A 15,040-nucleotide genomic window follows, 5' to 3' on the forward strand; every position below is an offset into this window, starting at 1 on the left:
ATGTTAAGTTTAATTCATTTTCAAGTTGTCCCTTTAGCCCAGTCCAGTTTTATTTGTTGTCCAAAATGACCTGTGAACCTACACGTCTTCTGAGTTTTATGTGTAGTGTTGATAATGGTAAAATGGTGACAATGCACTATTTTGCCTTACAACACCCTAACAGATCTTTATAAATATTATTTAGGTGCAAACATTATCTCAGAACTATTGTAAAACAATGTCTCAGGCATCAGGCAACATATTTGTAACCCCTTCATGTAATAACTTTGAGGTAGCATAGTTTAAATCCTCAGACGCCTGGTTCCTGTGACCACTGTGAACAATTCTGACTTGGTAAGATTCTTTGGAACATGTTCATCAAACCACTCTGAAGTACTTTGTTTACAATTAACTGAAATAATGATGCAAACATTAGTGGAATTCTGCTTCAAAGATTAAATTTATGAGAAATCTGATCTGAGAAATCTTTTAAAAAAACAGGTTTTATATTGTAAAATTTTTAATTAACGTGCTACAATACTACCACTAAACCTGAAATATAAAGTAGCTTACACAGACGTGTGCATCATACAGTCAAAATGAAATCCATCTTACATCACAACAGCAGATGTGTGTGTGGTCAATAGTGTTTGTTTTCTGCTAATGGCCTTTCGTGTGCTTCCATCTGAGTAGCCCAACACCTGCCACCTGGACAGCAAGTCCACTTACTGAGATTTACTGCACAGTGTAAATGTTGCACACTCCCTCTCTCGCTCTGACACACACACCACAGCTTTTATTAGTGTGTCATTTGAAGGAGAAAGAACAAGAGAGAGAATATAAAAAGATGGAGTCAGTCGAATCATGAAAAACTAGCGGTGTTAGTCTCAACATTTAATGGAAAAAAATAGCCCCAATGAATTTGAATTGACTCATTTGCTGTAAGTGCAAGCTAGGCATCTCTTCTAGGAGAGGAGAAAAATATGAGAAAATCAACAATCAAAGCTAATGGTTTAGCAAAATGCATTGCAAGAGTAATTAAGAATGAGACATTAAGAGAGAGAGACGTTAAAGGAAAATTCCACTGATTTTTCATGTTTTCTGCATAAATAAATGGTTGAGATGTAAACTGTCATTCAGAGTGATTTTATTTTTTTGCTCTGCAAAAAAAACTTATCCAGTTAAAATTGTTCACAGTGGTGATGATAGGAATGAGACGTCTAACACGTTTAATGCCTCTAAATAGTTTACCACTATTTTACCATTATCCAGATTGCTTATAAAAACTCAAAAGACACGTTTAAGTTCACTGGGTGGTTTTGGAGAGTAAATACAGTGGCTATATTTGCACTGTAGACATCCCAACCATTGGTTCCTATCAGCATCATTATGAAGAAATCCGAGTTAGTATGTTTCTCTGCAATGAAACATTTAACCTCAAACCACTCTGAATGGCTTTGTTTACATCTCAACCATTGAATTATGCAGAAAATTTGTAAAATAAAATTTTCGTTTAATGATGATGAGAAACATGTGGCCACAGCTGCCTGAGTAAAAGCTGTGTTCAAGTTTGAGCGGTGAGTAGCACTGTGTCATTAACTTCATCTGTCCATAGTGGAGAGCGGGATAAGGAGATGGAACTGAAAGAGCAAATTAAACAAGCAGTGCTTTGACTGCAGTTATACTTTTTCAGGACAGCAGCATTGAAAATAAAAACTGAGGACAGTTTAGCCCAGCAGTCACCAATGTTACTTTTGTATATCTATTTTTACTACAGTTACAGAGTTTAGTTCCCCCTCCGACCCCCACCTAACACTAATTCTTCTGACCCAGCTAGGGATGGCATGTTGGCATCGATGGGTATCAGTATGTGGCCAATATAAGCAGAAAATGCTGGATCAAGTATCAGAGGAAAAAAAGAATGAATCCGATCCAATCCAATCACCTGATTTAGGTAATGAAGGCCTTTGTGGGGTATCAAAATATTAGAGGAAGGTGTGTTGGATCTGAACTCTCCAGGGAGGAACATCTACAGGACCAGGACTGGGCACCCCAGCCCTAAAAGAGGCCACCCATTACCTCTCATCATTGCCGGCACATGGGCAGGGCAGAATGAGTTAGTTCCTGGAGTGCAAGACCACTTACTCTGCTGGCAGTTTATGATGCCCCTTGTGTTCATAGGCTGTAAATATATCACTAGTTTGCTAACCTGATAACAAATATCTCTTCTCATTAAAAGAAGCTTATGAAATCTGTTTGCAATTAACAATATAGGATCACCTGAATGATGACATTGCATGCAACAGAAAACAGCACATTGTCTATCCATATCATTATATCAATATATGCAGTACAAATAACCAATATAACCCAACAAGCACATCTAACCCCCTTAACTGTACATCTGCATTTTTTCTCTAACACTAGGTGTCATGCCTTTTTTCTATGGGTCTCTTGAATATATTCAAATCATAGCATTCCTATATTCCATAGCATCCCAATATTCATGTAGGTCTGACTGGATGTTGGTATTGCGTGAAACTGTTGGTGACAACATTCTGCATTGTAGCCATATTTTATAACATCTAGCCATATTTTATAAGCTACCTTTCCCACCTGGGCCCCATTACTCCAATGCCTGGCAGAAGCTAACTGGGACCCCTCAGCTAGTGGTGCCCATGACATCTAGCCACAACTCATCAACTATAACTGTTTTAGTCCGTTCTGAGGCCTGTCAGAGCACTCTGAGGAGTCTATTCTGGTACCCAGCCAGTCATTCAGAGCCATGATCAATATTTTATAGCATATGCCCTTCAATTCAGGGCAGTTGTACCAATGGGTTTTGCCCCATTTAAAATCTTTGTAGGCTCAGTTCATTCTTCAACACCTATCAATTCATTTGCATGAACAAGGTTATCCCTCCTATTGTCCCAAAAGAATACTCACATCCATAGGTTTAAAGAGCACCTGTTTTGTGTAACCATTACCCCAATCACAGACAGGTTTGCCTGCCAAGGAAGGCTGTAAGGGTAATTAACAGGTGTGTGTAGGCTGTGTTCTTCCTTTTGAAATATATGTGAGACCAATGTCTAAATGAGGGACACATGGTTCTTCTGGAGGTCAGCAAGTCAAGTTTGGGGCTGACTGTGAATCAGGAGTAACCTCTCTTATGCCTCAGATCATCAGACTCACAGGTCTATTACTAGACTCACTCTCCATAATGACATTATTGTGTCCTAAAGATGTGCCCAAGATATTTTTGGCCTCCTTTCCCATATCAGGCTGGGTGGCCTACTTGACATTACTGACATTCCTTGAGCTGACATTCCGTCAGCAACTACAGCTGTCACCCCTCTCCTGCACTTCTCCAGATGTGGATAAAAAACTTACATCTGGTCAGTACTGCATGAGCGATTGGTGACCCTGGTGTCTTGGAAGTAGTTAATACTGGTCTTTGATTATATCAATCAGCTGTCAGAGTTACATGCCACTGAGACACTTCTTCCCAGTCCTGTAGCACTGCCACGTGCTGATAAAGTTTGAGTATATGGCTGTGGTTTCTCATATCAATCACCAAGGGGGCACAAGGTCAACAAACTCTTTGTGGCTAGACCAGCATTCATGGGTGCTACTCCTTTAACTAGTGGGTCCAAGATGGACTGCCAGGCCACTGCTCCCACTTCTGCTTCCCCTACCGACTACCTTCACACCTGTGACAACATTTTATCATGTCTGATATACATAGCTTACATTAAAAAGGCTCCAACAGACACATAAACAGCCTGGTCATAGTCCACTAGCTGTGCTTCTATCTAATGATCATAGCCATGATTGAAGACATTCAGGATTTGGTGCCACACTTGGCTTCCCATCTGAGACAGGACATCCCTCCTGATTGGGAACTGCCATGGTAAGTACATAAGTAAGGGCATAAGTAAGTGCATAAGCAGCAGTGGGGACAATGGTCTGACATTCAACACACATGAGGATTATCATTTTAAACCAGGTGTGTCCAGTCTTGTCCACAAAGGGCAAGTGTGGCTGTAGTTTTCATTCCAATAACATACTTCACCTTCATACAACATAATTCAAGCCCTAATAATCAATAGCAGTTATTAGGGCAAGGGCCGCCAAACTTGGTTCCTTCCAGGCCACTGCTCTGCAGTGTTTAGTGTTAAGCCATAATCACTTCTTTATGTGCACATAATTTTGTTTGGCGCCACCCCTATTCGCATCCAGGAGCCGACCACAGGCTTTGTCCTTGGTATTAGACTTATGTGACTTCTGTTAAAACTTCAACTGACTGCCACAAACAAATTTTGAGTGAAGACTGCCTCCTGCTAGATCAGTTAAACGTGTGAATGAGCTACATGACCTATCGATGAGGCTACTCTGCTTGTGCTGGAGTTTGGCCAATATGACCAAAATGTGCTTCTCCCAGAGGTCTACTTTCCTCAATATATGGATCATTCTACCGAATTGCTTTGAATGACCCCACAGCTTCATTATGTTCATTTTATTAAAATAAATGACTTAACATTCCATTTAGTCACAACCAAAACAATAATAACATGACTGAAACTTTCAGCAGTTTCAGCCGTGACTGTTTCGGTAATGATAATTTTAGCTACTTTGTGTGTGTGAACCGTTGTACACATGTAAATCATAATATTTTTCATTAAAACAAAAAAGTTTATTCAATTGCAGAAAATATGTGTTTTGATAGTGATGATTTTTAAAGGTTATATCCTGATTCTCGGACTTGGGGACATTATTTCAAAACAATAAGATCTAACTGCTCACCTTGTGGCCATAAAAGACAGAAACTCACTTCCTGCTTCAAAATGGGGATGTGGCTAAACTAGGGCTCCGCCTATGGGCTAAAACTCTTTGGGTTTCATTAGTGACAGAAAAATATATTGTTTAATATATTTTTTTAATTTAAAATTGAACTAATGATAAATATAAATCTTTCAACTTCAAAAGAAATCAAAAAGATTTTTTTAAAAACACCGTTTAAAAAATACAAAAACTAACTATTATTTTCACAAGTTGAAATTTAGGAGTTTGTGACAGCCACCTCCCAACAGAAAGTCTCCTATAAATTGTAGTTTTGTATATATTTAGTGATTAATGCCTTGGGTTTAAATACATCATGATATGATCCCTGTGTTTTTTTCTGTTTGTGTTTTAACATTTTTACACTTTAAAATTTAAATCTTTTTTATTTAAATTTACATTTTTTTTTTGCAGTGTGCAATATACATTGCATTGTCAGTACACCTTTCTTGAACCTACACTTATTTGTTATTTTATGACCTACTATGTGCAGTCAGCTCCATAATTAAAGACTGCAGGTAATTTAGTTTTCTAAGAAAACAAGAAAAAAAAATATTTTATTATAGTTGGCACCTCTGCATTTAGTACTTAGTGTAAGCTCTTTTTTGCCATTTTGCCTTTATAATGCTTGATGGAGAATCTGAGACCATTTCTCAGCACAGAATCTTTCCAGATGCTACAAGGTCTCTTTTGGACTCTCTTCACTAGCTAATTCTGAAGGTTTTTAGTGGGGAATGGGGATAACCATGTCAAAAAGCTTGACTCCAGTCATGATCCTTGGATCCCTGAACCCTTGGATATTGTCTCACTAACCATCTTCCTCATTGTGCGTGAAGGTAAAATACACTTAGCTTCCAGGCACATTGACTACAGCTCCAGTTGTTTTAAATGTGTTAATTATTGCCTTATCCATATATGGGCATATATACATACATATATATGCATATATATATAAGCACACTTTTTTCTCATTTCATTTGTGTATAAGGGAAATTTGGCTTCTGTGTCACCGATTATTTATACTCCAGTGAAACAGAAAGTCATGGACAGACATTAAAAAGGGTGAAGTGCTTTATGCTTCAGTTCAATGGGGGTGCGGGGGGAGGGGGTGTTATTGGGGGGCTACATGCAGGGTGTTGTAAATCAAAATAGTCCACTATTTTACCATTGTCAACATTACATATACAAACTCAGAAGACACGTGTAGGGTCATTGATAATTTTGTATTTAAAAATAAAATAGAAATATTTGTGTTGTAGACATTGCAATCCCTAGTTCTTATCACCACCACTGTGAAGATATCAGAGTCGGTATGTTTCTCTAAAATAAACCACTTCCAGTCAAAACACTCTGCATCAGTTTGTTCACATCTCAATGACTGAATTATGCAGACATTTTTAAAAAATCATTGGAATCCCCCTTTGGACTTCTAGCTGACAGTGTCCTCTGGTACAGCATGTAGAGTCATCATCATGGCAAGACATGAGTTCCACTTAAAAGCCCTACAGAAGGGAATCCCTCACCTAATGCAGCCATCCATATTAAAAGCTGATGACTCAGCAGTTAGTAAGCTAGCCTACTACAATGTGAGTCATGTACTTTATAAATTAAAATCAGCCACGCTGATATTCACCTTGCACTTTCAGAGGCAAAGCTGGTCAATTAGTAAATACAAAATAAGCAAATCATATTAATAAAAAGAACAGTACACTATTTAAAAGGTGGTTATTTAAGGGTTCTTTGGAAATAGGATCTCTATATTGAATAGGAGCTCTATATAGAACCATTTCATGCTTAAATGTTTCCTTGTATGGCGAAATGGTTCTTCAGATTGATGAAGAATGTGTTTTATATGGTGCTAGATAAATCTATTTGAAAATGGTTCTAATAGCACCAAAAAGGATTTTTCTATTGTTGTGATGTCAAGCTTTCAACAGTAGAAGAACTCTTTTTTTGGTGCTATATAGAGGTTCAGTTGGTATACAGAACCATATACAGCACATTCTCCATCAATCCGAAGAACCATTTCATTATGCAAAGAAACATTTAAAGGTTCTATATAGAGCTCATGGTTCTAAGTGGAGCCATTGCCTTTACTGAAGATCCTCTGAAGAACCATTTTAAGAGTGTACTTTGACTAATTCAAAACTAAAGCAGAAATATTACTTTAATAAAACTTTAAAGGTGTAAGTATTTATGTAAAAGTGCTTATGAATGGAATTTTATCATTAATTCAACCAGCAAAACCTACAACATACACACGCTTTACGTTTCAGAAACAGCCGTTACAGATGTTACAGCTTCTCTCGCCTCTTTCTGTTTCCCTGAATCTCCACTTGTGTCTTTAGCTGATGTAAAAGCATCACAGGCTCTAAACGCGCTGCACTGAACTGGATTCTGAATGTTAATATCTGTGTTATTACTAGTCGGATTCGCACTTACTTGATGAGCTGTCTCTCTTGCGACGGAGCAGCGCAGCCAGCGTGTTACAGGTTTCTGTGCTCTCTGCTGCGGTCACTCCTCGCCACCGCGCGCGATTACGCACGCGCGAGTGCACGCGCACCGGAGACCGCTTTTTGTTCAGTTCACGCTTCGGAGTTCAGAGGATTTTGAAAGCTGTCGAGCAGCAGCTGGTTGGCCCCACAGCGCTTCCAACAACATCACAGGAGTGGAGAACACAGCGCTAAGAGCAGCGGACCATCACTGATAGGCACTTACACACAGGCTAATGTGCATTTCACACCACAGACTGCAACAAGTTTCAGCAGCAAACAGAGATCACAGCGCGCCGTCTGCTCTGTGTCCAGTGTGTCCAGCTTAATTGACACTGACCACGAGCTCAATAAGAGCTAACGACCCGGTCATGAGATGTCTCTGCTGCTCCCACTAGGCAGAAACTCTCTCTCTCTCTCTCTCTCCCTCTCTCTCTCTCTCTCTCTCTCTCTCTCTCTCTCTCTTACACACACACATGCACACACACGTTTCAGAACGAACTCTGAATACGAAGTACCAGGAGAACATTTATTTCTATTAAGCCTCTCTAGGGAGTGATCCCTTCAATGGGAAATGATCCCAGCTAATCCAGTTTTTAAAATGCACCCACGCATGTTTATGACACGACAAAAATGTGTTTATTAATGTTTATTTAAGTATTTTATACACACACACACTATATGGGCATCTTAATCATTGAATCTTAATTCAGGTGTTTCATTGAGTCCCATTGCCACAGGTGTATAAAATCAAGCACCTAGCCATGCAGACTGCCTTTATAAACATTTGTGAAAGAATGGGTCGTTCTAAAGCGCTCACTAAATTCGAGTGTGGTACTGTAATAGGATGCCACCATTGCAACAAGTCAGTTTGCGAAATTTCTTCATTCCTAGATATTCCACAATCAGCTGTGAGTGGTATTAATACAAAGTGGAAGCATTTAGTAACCACAGCAACTCAGCCGTTGAAGTGGCAGACCACATAAAGTTACAGAGCGGGTCGCCCAGTGCTGAGGCACAGAGTGCATAAAAGCCACCAATACTCTGCTAAATAACTACAGAGTTCCAAACCTCTTCTGGCAAACATCAGCACAAAAAATGTACACAGGGAGCTTTGCGGCATGGGTTTCCATGGACGAGCAGCTGCATGCAATCCTTACATCACCAAGCACAATGCCAAGCATTGGATGAAATGTTGTAAAGGATGTCACCACTGGACTCTGGAGCAGTGGAAACATATTATGTGGAGTTTTGAATCACGCTTCTCTGTCTGGAAGTCTGATGGACAGGTCTGGGTTTGGCAAATGCCAGGAGAACATTACCTCCCTGACTGCATTGTGCCAACTGTGAAGTTTGGCGGAGGAGGGATAATGCTGGTGGATAATGCTATGGGGTTGTTTTCAGGGGTTGGCCTAGGCCCCTTAGTTCCAGTGAAGGGACATCTTAATGCTTCACCATACCAAGACATTTTGGACAATTATGCTTCCAACTTTGGTATCAGTTTGAGGAAGGCCCTTTTCTGTTCCAGCGTGACTGAGCCCCAGTGCACAAAGCAAGGTCCATAAAGGCATGGCTGGGTGAGTTTGGTGTGGAAGAACTTGACTGGCCCACACAGAGCCCTGACCTCAACCCCACTGAACACATTTGGGATGAACTAGAACAGAGATTGCAAGCCAGGCCCTCTCATCCAACATCAGTGTCTGACCTCACAAATGCTCTTCTGGATGGATGGGCAAAAATTCCCACAGACATACTACAAAACCTCACAGAAAGCTTCCCAGAAGAGTGGAAGCTGTTATAGCTGCAAAGGGGGGACCAGCTCCATATTAATGCATATGGTTTTAGAATGGGATGTCATAAAAACTTATGTAGGTGTAATGTGTAGGTGTCCCAATACTTCTGTCCATATAGTGTATGTATAAAATATTTCCAAAACATTCCTGGCATTATTAGCAAAGTAGCCTTTGGCAACAGTGTTCAAATGCAACACACATGTACTTGGTTGGCTTACCTTATTTACACCATACAATCACAACATAAAAAAGCTTCATAAAAATAAATCAGCTAAATGACAATGTCATATTTGGAATTATTATCAGTCAGTTCTGATCCAATTCTGATGCACTCTTAGATCATGAGCTTACATTAGCCTTGTATTGTTTTTCAGATACAAGGACAAATATTTGGTTGGACAAAGATGTCACATGTATGCCATAGATACCGTAATGTATGAAGGTAATGTTTGGTGCTTGATGAGAATGTCCTCAACATGGATAGCCAAACAGGTGCCCTTGACCCTTAAATTGATATTCATTTATTTTATCAACATTTTAGTCTTTGAAATGTCATTCTTGTTTTATGTTTTTCTTTGTGTTTTCTTGAATTAACTGTTGGTATCAACCTCTAGGTTCATGTATATAGGTCTGGTCACTGGTCACAAATGGATGGACTGATTAATGAATAATTATACTTTTGTTTTTACAATTCATCAAAGGACACAAAAGCCAGTTGTTCTCCCACAATATGAAATAAGTCTAGACTATCTGGAGAACCTCAACTAGAACATTCACCACACAATCTAGCAAAAACAATTAAGATAAACAGTAAATCAGTTAAGGTTCGTTTACATAGCATGATCATTCAGTGCACTCATTTATATAATTTGTTGAGTTTGCGCTGATGTGTGTAAGTTTGCTCAGTGTTGTGAGGACGTGTGTAAGTGACGTGGTATTATAGAAGGCAGTACGCTGTATCTGTTGAGACTCTGAGACATTTGTGGAGCAGATAGTGGAGGATCCACTTGATGTGACTGACTATGAGTGCTGTTTGCATAGTTTGGTCTTGAGCTCCCCTTTGCCGATTTAGGCCTTGTTGGTGGCTTATCCTCATCTCCTGCTTGTTTAACGAAGCTTTGAGCGCTTTCGATGTTTTCAAAAGGACCAACCATATTCTGAACTGAGGGATGCGCAGGCACTGACTGATTCCAAATGGAGGTCATTCCATGTAGAAAAGCTGGCTGACTTTCGGCAGTAGCTACGTGGCTTGGAGTTTGAAAGGAATACCGTCTTCGTCCTCTTGCTGATTTGGGCCTTGCAATTATCGTCTTTGTACTTGAACCCTCTTGAAGAGAAGACAAGCTGATCTGCAGGTTTTCTTGCTGTGCCATGTTGACACAACTGTATCCTTTCTTAATTGCTGCCCCCTGGTGGTCGGTTATGCTTTGGGCCAGTCTTTCCTGACTTGCTGTGCTAATGATCGTGCTGAGATGCTGTGCTAATGATTGCTGTCCCCCATTCGATGATTTTGGCCTCAGTTTAGGTGCTTGGTCAGCATCTTCCTCCTGACCACAGCCGGTACTGTAGTGAAGAACACTGCTTAAGAATCTGTGCTCCATTAGCCTGCAAAATAGAGTAAAAGTCAGTCCAATAGGCTACACAGTAAAACCACTCTCACAGCTAGTTTAGAGGACAACTGTCCATTTCCTGGTTATCCTACTATACCAACAAGGACACTTAGTGATGTGAAGTACTGCTCTTATGAAAAGCTGCTTGAGTGCTAATAGTGCCTCCTTGTGGAGAATTTTCTGCCTTCTAAACGCGAGTGGGTGAGTGACTGATTGGGAAAGTGAGCGTGCATTACAAGCCAGTATGAAGACAAATGTTTTGCATCTAAAAGCATGTAATATAATGTAATATGATGGTCAATGGTGCCATCTACCGTTGTGATGGGGAACAATCGTTCATTGCCTTCTATGGTAATGCAATGAGGTAGTCAATAGTGCCATCTACTGGTCTGCTGGGGAACAATCGCTCATCTCCCGCTAAAGTAATGTAATACGATGGTCTATAGTGCCATCTAGTGTTCTGATGGGGAATTCATCACCCTCTGTGATAATGCAAGGTAATGCAATGAGTTGGTGAATAGTGCTGGGGATTGTTTATTACTCTCTAAGACAGCGATGCCCTGGTCCTGAAGTAGCCCCTACCCTGCACATTTTAGTATTTTCCCTGCTACAAACAAACCTGATCAGCTGTTTAACAAGGTCCTCCTGAGCTTCAGTGGGTATAAAAACTAGTCTATTTATAGTCTAAGACTATAAATAGACTGTTTTGTCTGTCATGTTACAAGCGTGCATAATTCGATTTTACTTGTAATATGTTGGTCAATTGTGCCATCTACTGGTGTGTTGGGGAACAACCGTTCATCTTTCTCTAAGAAAATGTAGTGTGTTGGTCAATTGTGCCGTCTACTGGTGTGCTGGGGAACAACCGTTCATCTTTCTCTAAGGTCATATTTTGGACCAAAAGATGGCACTATTGGCCAGCATGGTCAATAGTGCCAACTTTTGGTCTGCTGGGGAAGTGTTCTTCGCTCTCTAAGGCAGAGATTCCTAACCCTTGTCCTGGAGTAGCCCTAGCCTGCACATTTTCCTGCTACAAACACACCTGATGCAAATAATCATCGCTTTAAAAGCACTTCCTGTGTTACAGCAATAAAACACATGATGGGGGTACTCTAGGACCAGGGCTGGGAACCTGCACTCTAAGGTATTGTAATGAGCTGGTCAATAGTGCCATCTACTGGTCTGCTGGTGAACTATCGTTCATCTGTCGCCATGTTATTGTCTTTAAACTGGAAACTAACAGAAAGCATTTTGTTTCAAAAGGTAATAGACAATTACCTCAATTGTTAGTAGCAGGTAACATACATTATTGTTATAAATCAAACTGTACTAATGTAATACCTGATTAGAGAAGGCAAGCTTGTCCCACCCACTGATATATGATGTATACACATTCTGCAGAGCGCAAATGCACACAGTACATCTTGTGCAACAGAAACTAAACACATACCCTAACCTAGGACCCTACACCAATCTCCTGTTTTCATAGTGCTCCACACAAGAGGTTTCAGCATCAAACATCTGCAATATGATCTCTGACTTGAAGACAAACACTCACAAACAGCTTATCAGCAGCACATAAAATATAAATGTTTTGTCTGTCATGTTATAAGCATGTATAAATTGATTTTACCTGTTTAACCTGTATGATGTGCTTGAGTTGCAATAGATTTTGGGACATCTGCCTTTCTCCCTCTCTCCCTGTCTGTGTATACATCAGCTGCCCTGGAGATTCTGTATGTCACTTTAACTAAGCCTGAACATTGTGTGTGTGTTTTGCTTGAGTGTGTGTGAAGGCACTGATAAGCATATATTGGAGTCTGCAGAGCTAATCTGAAGAGTTGTGTATGAGGGTGCTTGGTAACGCTGTGCTTCACTCAGATAAAATCTGCTCCTCCTGGAGACTGACCTATTTGCACAGGTCACATCTGCTGATGCCTCTACCTCTTATTCCATCACAGCCAGTATACACTCCACTGACAAATGTTAGCATGGAACAAAAACAAAACATAATATTGACAGTAGGAAGTGCTAATAATTCTCTACGTTTTTTGTTATTGTAATAATACAATTAATATTATTACATTAATTAACAATAAGATTTGTGCCAGATCTGCAGAGCTCTTAAACAGAGTTGCAACTCCCAAGTTATATCCTTGTAGTTATTATGTGGCTCAGTGGGTAACATTACCTTGGTAGGGTTTCAGATTAGAGTCCGAGTCCCTGTTTGGGCAATAAATCTAGTGCTTTTGGCGGCCTTGTGAAAACTCTTAACACCATGTTTGACCATGTTCATGTGTTCGCTAAAACATGATCAGAAAACCTCTTTTGATAAAAGTGTCTGCTGCAATGTGCTGTAATTAAAGCTGCACTTTGTAAGATTTGGTGTGTAATTGCACACAAGGTGCAGAGGAAAGTTTTGGAACGTCACTTGTGCTTCGGACCCCCTCCAAGCAGATGAATCTGATGATTTCAAGCGCAGTGAAGAGTATTCAAAGAGAACTGAGAGCAGCATGAAGTTATGTAGGTGTTGCCATGGTGACTGCAATGCCAGAAAAGGCATTTGCAGTCAAAGGCAAAAGTTGGAAAATTTGAGCTCTTGATGGAACGTTCTGCTCACTGCTGCAGTCACGCTGCTGGCTGTGGCAAAATTTTTATTGAATGTCCACTTTGCCATGGTCCATCTACTGCAGACATGTTAACACAGCATAAGAATTTCAGTGTCAGACAGTGAAAAGAAAAAAAAAAAACTGCCACAGAAATTGAATCTCTGCATATATCTGAACATACAAGACATAATTACTGCTGTTAATAGTATAGTTTTTGTGTTTTAATATTGGCGTACAACACATTAAATGTCATGACATTATGATAATTAACTGGAGGTGTACTTTGTTCACTTACTTCTGCAGTGCTGTATGTAAGCTTTAGGCTTACAATGCCCCCCTCACCCTCCATTAGACCAAATTTGCACTCCTGCATGTAATGTACTACATGTGGTATATACAGCAGTATATAGACTGATGTTTAAAATAACTTACAATAAAGAAAATCGATTAATTTTTCAGGCCACCACAAACAAATGAATCAACGGTTTTAAAGTCACTTTGTTTATTTGAATAACCTCATTTAAAGCACATAAACAGTTTTCTGTTGTAAAAACTGAACTTTTATTTATAGTGTCACTTTGTCAGTCTAACAACCACAGTCCATTCCAGACAAGTAGAGGTGAAAACAGTCACCTAGCATTTTTTACCTTTTCTGTTTCAGGGAGCTATATATCAAAATATTGACTTATACTGAATATGAAGCATAATGATTTATTTTCTCAAAATGTTGACTTATTTTCTCTTGAAATAATGTCAGTTCTTATATCAATGGGAGTTAACGTATTCCCCCAAAATAGTGAATTACTTTCTTGAAATTGAATAACTGATTACTTCAAAACGGTATGTTGGAATTTTGACTTAAGTCAAAAGTTAAAAAGTAGAGAAAGTAAGTAATTAATTTGAGATACAACTCAATATTTTAAGAAGAGAATTAAGTATGTCGAGACACTAAGTCAAAATTCTGACATACATCTGTCAGAAACCGAGAAGTAGAAAAATCATCTGTCAATAGGCGACTTTTTCTCTTCTATCCGGCGGGAACGGACTTCATATATTCATTGGGTGAGCGCGCGTTGCGCATGCGCAAGAAACCTGGTCGAATCCTAGCAACATCGAAAGTTAGGTAGTCAATCATAAAGATGGAGGCCTTAATATTACATTAATCGCTTATTAACGAACAAGCGTTACAAGAACGTGACGGTCATTCACCAGGTGAAAATAAAAACTAGTCGGTTTCTAAACGAGAAACATCTCGGAAAAATACAGCTCGCCCGCCACGCAGAGATCCAGCCCCCTCTCCAAAGCTGAGCGTACTCGTTACGCGTTAAGCTATCTAGGTTAAGTGAACTAACGCTAGCTAACTTAGCTTAGCCGCCCCAGCAGTGACGGTTAGGAATCCATATATATTTATATCTGTGTAGGAATAACTGTTGTTAGGAATATCGTCTCGTATATGGTGGTTATTCGTGGGTGTAACATATGAATTTGGTTAGAAATTTAGCTGAGTGGGAGCATTTCAGGGCACTTCGCCTCTGGACCCCGCCAGCTAAATTAGCTTAAGTGACAATGTAGGGGTGTCTGTTAAAGACAACGCTACGCTAGCTTACAAACACCATCCACGAAGCTTTCACATTTCTTCTCGTATGTATTTTTGTTTTCCCGTTTTGCAGAATTGGTCATCTTATTTAGCTTCTCCTTCTTGTCAGTCAGCTGGCCGA

At 39.7% G+C, this 15,040-nt stretch overlaps 1 protein-coding gene across 1 annotated transcript in view; it reads right to left on the reverse strand.

Moving 5' to 3' along the window:
• vwa5b2 (von Willebrand factor A domain containing 5B2) overlaps positions 1 to 7,353 on the reverse strand; it is a 59,588-nt gene extending 52,235 nt beyond the window's left edge. The window contains exon 1 of the mRNA XM_036556129.1: positions 7,261 to 7,353. The gene's annotated coding sequence lies outside the window, so the exon portion shown is untranslated. The remainder of the gene's footprint in view (positions 1 to 7,260) is intronic.
• Positions 7,354 to 15,040: the final 7,687 nt, after the last annotated feature.

This window comes from Colossoma macropomum, unplaced genomic scaffold (genome assembly GCF_904425465.1).
Source record: "Colossoma macropomum unplaced genomic scaffold, Colossoma_macropomum, whole genome shotgun sequence".
NCBI lineage: Eukaryota > Metazoa > Chordata > Actinopteri > Characiformes > Serrasalmidae > Colossoma > Colossoma macropomum.